Raw genomic sequence first — 6,382 nt, forward strand, 5'->3', positions numbered from 1 at the left:
TGATACCAGCTTCTACAAAGGTTAAGGAAAAAAAAAAAAAGTAACTATTAGTAAATTCCTATCATGTTTTTGCAACTCTGGTTTTAGTAACCTACCCCTAATTTACCGATCTAAATAGGGCAGGTCTTTGCTAGAGCTGAATGGTGTCCCTCCTTTGCGTCTCAGGAGGAGAGCTTTTGGCCTGGAAGCTATATCCATTGGCACTGCTTCCTGGGATCTCACTGCAGAAGCTGAGCAAAAGTGGTAGAGTTAGTGAGGAAAGCTGTGGGAGAGCTGCTGCTGTTTCTGGAGAAAAGCTAGATGTTTGTGTTCGTCCTTTGGGCCTTAAGATGAGGAAACCCCACTCTCCTGTTGCTGAGGTTGCAGAAGCTGATTTTGCTTATATAATGTGAGTCTTGCCTTCCTGCTTGTCTCCTAGGGTGCAGAGCAGGGACGGCTACAAACATAGAACAGCAGAGTTTTGTTTTCCACAGTGAAGTGGAGAGGGCAGCAAGCATCAGCATTTGATTTGTGAGCCGCGTGAGTAAATTTGAGCTGGAAATGGTTGCAAAATCTGAATTTCAGAAACAAAAGGCTAGACCAATTTTAGATCCTATGTTCCTCGGGGTTTTGATGTGTTTCCCTCTTCTCCCACCTAAGGGGGAGTGGAAGCGAGCACGGCTGCCCTGGCCTCCGGAAAAGGAGGTCACCACCCAGGCAGCTTTCTCCTTTGCTGCTGGCTTCGTACTGTGAATACAGCTATGGGCAGCCCTGATTGATTGCTTCCCTCAGGAAAGCTGCTACAGCTGAAATTTTTGTGCTTTAGCTGCCTGTACTGTTGCCAGATCCATTTAGTACATAACTCATTTTGCTCTCAGGAATACACAAAGGGGTTTTATGAATGCTAAATTATGTAAAAAAAAGGATTTGGTTATTGTTGTTGTTGTTTGTTCCAGGACGGAAACATTAATAGAAGAGCCAAGGGATTTTCAAGCAAGATACAAAAGCTGTCATGTCACCGGTCAGTCTGTAAGGATGAAGAATCGTGCTTCTTTAGTCAGCCCTACTGTACTATCTTGTTGGACAACCTGGACTAGGTTTGGCTGATGAAATCTGTTCTCATCCTAGCTGTTGTCAGCGATATGAAAATGATTCTCTCTTCCAAATCAACATATGGACCAGCTCAGAGAGAGCGATGGCGCTTTTGTGTGGGAAAGGAAGAAGAGTGGTTTGTTTCCTAATGTAAAGCAGAGCCCTCTCTGCTTGTAGGTTAGTAAATATTTGGCAGGAACAAAACTTTAAAGCAGATGTTTAAGAAAAAAAATTGAATGCAGGGATTGTTTCTTCCTCAGGGCAATTCTGCAGAAAGATCTGTAGTCAAGCTAGCCACAGACTCCAGAGTGGCCCCACATTGGCTGAGAGTGTGCGTACACATACACAAGTTGATTTGCTATCACCATCATTTTTTTTGTCTAATTTTTTTGTCTAATTTACTTGGTAAAATTTTCCAGGACAGAGCTATCTACTGTAAAAACAGTATAAGTGAAATAGCGCCCCTGTGCCACTGCTATTGAAAGCTCTTCAGAAAACAGCAAGAATTGAATCATTTGTCATTACAGCGCAAGGCCAGTGACTTTGGAGCCCTTTCCTCAAATAAAGCTCACTCCAAGCCGTACCTGGAGGATGTCAGTACTACTTGATCAGTTTTGCACTCCTTTTGCACCTGCAACAGAGGCTTCAAACACCTCAATCTGCATCTCTCAGATGTCTTGTTCAGCTCAGCTTGGTGCTATTCTGCAGTGAGCAACAGTACCACCCCATGGCCATCGGCTTCAGCACACGTTGTCCTCCCTGGGAAGATCTGAAGTTAGCGCTCGAAGTGTTAAATCTGTCTGCAGTTTCGGGGCATGTGTTTAAGAGCTCCTTCACAGTTGTTATGTTTCTTGCTTTCCCTTGTGTGCTGGGATGGGGTTAGAGGATCAGCCCAGCCCATGCCAGGTACTGCCTGATGCCTGTGGGGTTTGGGAGGGATTTTTTTGGCAGGCTAAGCGTGCGTGCAAGTAGTAGAGGGTTGTATGCCTATTTCTTTCTGCTGGACAAGTTCCCATCCACACTGTGCCACCCTGCGTGGAGTCAGGGCTGGGGAGAGGGAGCTCTGGAGAGGGCTCTGCTCCCCGCGGCGCCCAGAGCTGCGGAGGAAGCATGGCGATCGGGCACTTGTGAGCATGTCGTGCCTGGGTACACTGTACACTGTGAGAGTGTCAAAACTGGGCAAAGAAACAAAGCAATGTGCCAGATGCTCTACAGTAAGGGGAACATACTATGATCCCTGCTTGGTTTTCTGTTCCTTTAGACCCCTGTTAAAACTGATGGTTTTCTGGGCCATATATCTTCAGTGTTATCAGTCTGTGATGAAACACTAAAAACCAGGGGGATACTGATAAGAGAAAACACACAGAATTGCTTGAACATTACTCAAAATATTTTAATGTACATGCTGTATCCATTTTAAAGAAAGGAAAAAATCTTAGAGAGACGAAAGATGGCAAAGGATGTGATTTCATCATGCCAAAAGATACATATCTAGGAGGGGCTGAAGCCAATGGCTTCAAAACCACTCTTGTTCTGGCATGTGGTAAGCAGTCCTAGGGGTAAGGAAAAGGGGAAAGCAATATTTATTTACCTGATAGATTAACCTGTTGTGATCCATCAGGTAAACATTATTTTGTTTATGGATGTTTTTTAACAGGTCTAAACTTGGTATGAATAATAATACTTAAAATGGTTTTATTCCTTGTTGAACAGCTGTAGTATGGTGGGTAGATAATTAGATATTTACAAAGAGTTACGGCTGACATTCATAGAATATTCTAATAAATGTAGAACCTCCATCAGATGTGATGTGTGAGTAACATAATAAGAAGTGTCAAACACTAACAAACGCAGTACAGCAATGTAGTAGTAGCTATCAGTGATGCAGTATCTGCCTCTGTTATAAAGTGAGGGTTGCAAGTTTGGCAGTCTGACCACACCGACTGCCTTTATAAAAGCGATATACTGCAACCAGCAGCCACTCAGCCCCCCCACTTCAACCCTAGCTTCCTCAGAGGGGGACTGATGGCACTAGACACCCAGCCAGTACTCTATCCTCTGTTTGTCTCAGGAAATACAGCTGGGGAAGCACTCAGGCTCCTTTCTATCCTGTATGGTTGTCTCTCTGGAGATACGGAGGGCAGGATTTAGCTCAGTCAGAGCAAAAGCCCTTCAGTTCCTTATCAGACAGGCAGGCAGGCTGAGCAATGTGCCAGCTACCAGGGAACTTGACCTACTCTTGCTTCCTTTGGGTGATCATTGCCCCAGGTCAGGATCAGCTGAGGGCTTGGACCAGTGCAGATTTGGGGTAGCACTTACAAGGGCGGTTGGAAAGCTGCTTTTTTGCTTATAAGAGGATGGACAGGTTTCTGCTTCAAGTATGGCATGAACAAACCTCCTGCTGCTACAGAAACTGAGCTTTTAATGCAGCAGCCAGCTCTTGCCTGTGTTGGAGTTTTTTCCCAGTTTTCAGTGTCTTCACTAGGAGTTAGCTGACAGGCTGAGCTTTGCCTGCTGTAGAAGCAGACAGGAGTCAAGTTTTAAGTGATTAACTGGTTAATTTAATTGCAGGATGATTTGATGTTACTGTATGTGCTTCTGCCAGCAGGCTGCTACCCATAAGCTATAATGTATCAAGCCTCCGGAAATACATTGAAAGATTAAGCTCTAATCTAAAGTCCCATATTTAAGGATATAGGTATTTTCAAAGCTACCAGTCAGCCACCAATGAATGTACCAGTGTGTTTTTGCCAATGGGCACTTGCAAAGCTAAGTACTGACAGCATCCTACACCCAATATAATGCTTTCATCCCAAAATGACAATGGCAGCAGCACAGGATTCTTTACCTGGGTAGTCCCTTTGCCCCTATTACAAGCAGAGTAACATGCTTGTAATATTCCTTAGTTATTGTTAGATTTTTATCTCTTACCAGGCCCAAAAACATCAATAGAAAGAGACAGTTGCTTCCTCCAGATAAATGTTTTCTTTGAGTAGTTGTGCTCAGTTAAGCAGAGCGACTACCTCTTTTCATTTCACTGCCATCTAGTTAAGGTGCTCTCTTCTCGCCAGGTTCCTACCAAATTTCCAACAGGCCGTCTGTTCCCATTTGCTGTTGGGACTCCTCAGTCAGGGCTGAGGTCGCCTAGAAGGCAGAGCAATGGCTGCCGTAACACCTAACGCTGCTGGAGGGGCCAACACCCGTGCCACAGACAATAAGCAGCCGCTGTTATTCCCAACTTCTCTGAAGTTAGTGAGGTTACCCATGGGTAAAAGTAACACAAGGAAAGCTACAGCACCCAGTCCGCAAAACCCAATGCTCTAGTTTTCCAAGGAAGCCCTAATTTGAACATAAGCCATGCTCATACGTTGCAGCTCTGCTGACGCCATGTCTGGAGAGGAGGTTGGGCTACATTCAGTTCCCCTTCTCCAGGCACTGAGATGGCTGCCAGTCAGCATCTGGCCTGTGACTCACTATACTTGCTTCAGCCTCTAACATTCAAGAAACAGTCAAAAAAGCGTGTGTGTTTGTATGTGTATGCGTCCCCTATTGTAGTCTAAATGTGGTTAGTGCTGCAGTGCTGTGGGTTCAAATCAATTTAGGCTAAGAAGCGCACAGACCTTCCTAGGTCCCTGGTAAGCGCCCCAATCTCAGCCTTTCTTGTGCAGGAAGGGAACAACCCAATCATCACTGGCTTTGATTAAAAAACAAAAACAAAAAAAAATCGTTGAGAGAGAGAGGAACCTGTTCTGCTGCCTATTTGGGTAGGCATGGTCCAAGGATGTGGGACTGCGTGCGAGTCCCCTCTGGGCGTTTGCAAGGTGCCTCCCTTCTGCTGCCTGTGTAGCCGCTTCTGTGCAAGCACAAGAGCCGAAGGTTACAAACCTAAAGTGTTTTGAAGTCCTAAACAGAGATACTGCTTCAAAGTCTTGCAACCCTGGCTGGCTGATGTCAGTTGTTCTCCTGAACACAGTGATTAAACATTACAGTTTGCTCTGTGTTAATCTCATGAATATGAAGCTTGAACCAACGTTAAGATTAAGACAAGGCTCTGTGGCTAGCAAAGGCAGTGCTCAAAGGATTACACTGAAAACAAGTGTTTTGACACTTACTGTGTCAAAAACAAATATGCCTCCTTGTCTACATAGTTACAGTGTTTCACTCTGAAAGAGAGTGACACAGACCCTGCTGCTATCCATAAAACTACTGCTGCATCTGCTCTTACGGCTTTAGCCACATGAGAAAGCTGTGGCAGGAACAAACAGTAAGTTCATACAAAAACCCAGGATTTCCCAAACTACCAACCACCTTCTCCTGAGTTTGCATGGAGCTAGTATGGGAGCTGGGGGAGAGGGGGTGACCACATGAAGTTAAGGTTGTTAAAAGTACTCTGCTTAATTCTTAATCAACTCTGAAGAGATTTACTAGCCATTTCAATAGGGCTAGGATTTCACTCTCAGGCTAAAGGTGCTAATATCAGTTCAGATCGATAACAAAAGAAAACTAGAGATGTGAGGGACGCTAAAAGAAGACAACTGAAGAAAATTGTACAGAAAAAAAAAATGAAAGCTAGTATCTTCTGGATGGGAGAATGGCCTGGTGGAAGGGACAGAAGCTCAGTACCATTCTGCTCTGAACATGACAGCAGGCTGAGTGGACCAGGCCAGTGCAATCACCTCGGAGCCAGGCTATTAGCATAGACAACTACTCTGCAGCCAGTAGAAAAACAACCAACACAGTCAGGCTATCAGAGGAACTCAAGTAAACGTCAGAGTAAATCTGGCTTGCTTTTTCCCTAACCAATGAAAACACGGAAGTGTGACAACTACTTAGGAGAGAAGCTGGCACAAAACAGGGAGGGAGGTGAAGTAGGCATCAGTGAATGAAATAAAGAGGAAGAAAATGTAAGCCTCGTAGCACGAACGACTTTGCAACAGAGGGCTGGTTCTCTCCGCCCTGCAGAAATCCTGACAGAAGAGACTGCTGGGTGGCAGACTGGGACAGTCTGTCCTGCCAGCCCTTGCAATTCTGTGGTAGCATCCATCTGGGAACTGCCCATCAAGACCCTACATGTAAGAGTGGCAGGTTCCAGGCCCCTCTTTTCTCTTCCTACGTTGAGTGAAGCCATGTTACCACAGTTGTCTTCTACCAGTGTTGCTACTGGGACTCCTTTTTACATGACCGTTTTCCCAGCATGACTGACTGGTGCTGGGGAAAGCACAATGACTGGAGATCCACCCCCCCCCACCCCCCCCCCCACCTTCCCAAGCAAAGCAGCTGCAGAGCAGCAAAGGCTGCCACAGAGTGTGAC

The 6,382-nt window shown here is 45.4% G+C and overlaps 1 long non-coding RNA gene across 1 annotated transcript; it reads left to right on the top strand.

The window, feature by feature from the left end:
- Positions 1–396: 396 nt before the first annotated feature.
- Positions 397–2,875, top strand: LOC138063674 (uncharacterized). The gene is made up of 2 exons (XR_011137129.1): positions 397–519; positions 936–2,875. It is a non-coding gene; the product is annotated as an uncharacterized lncRNA (long non-coding RNA).
- Positions 2,876–6,382: the final 3,507 nt, after the last annotated feature.

Source organism: Struthio camelus, chromosome 1, assembly GCF_040807025.1.
Source record: "Struthio camelus isolate bStrCam1 chromosome 1, bStrCam1.hap1, whole genome shotgun sequence".
NCBI lineage: Eukaryota > Metazoa > Chordata > Aves > Struthioniformes > Struthionidae > Struthio > Struthio camelus.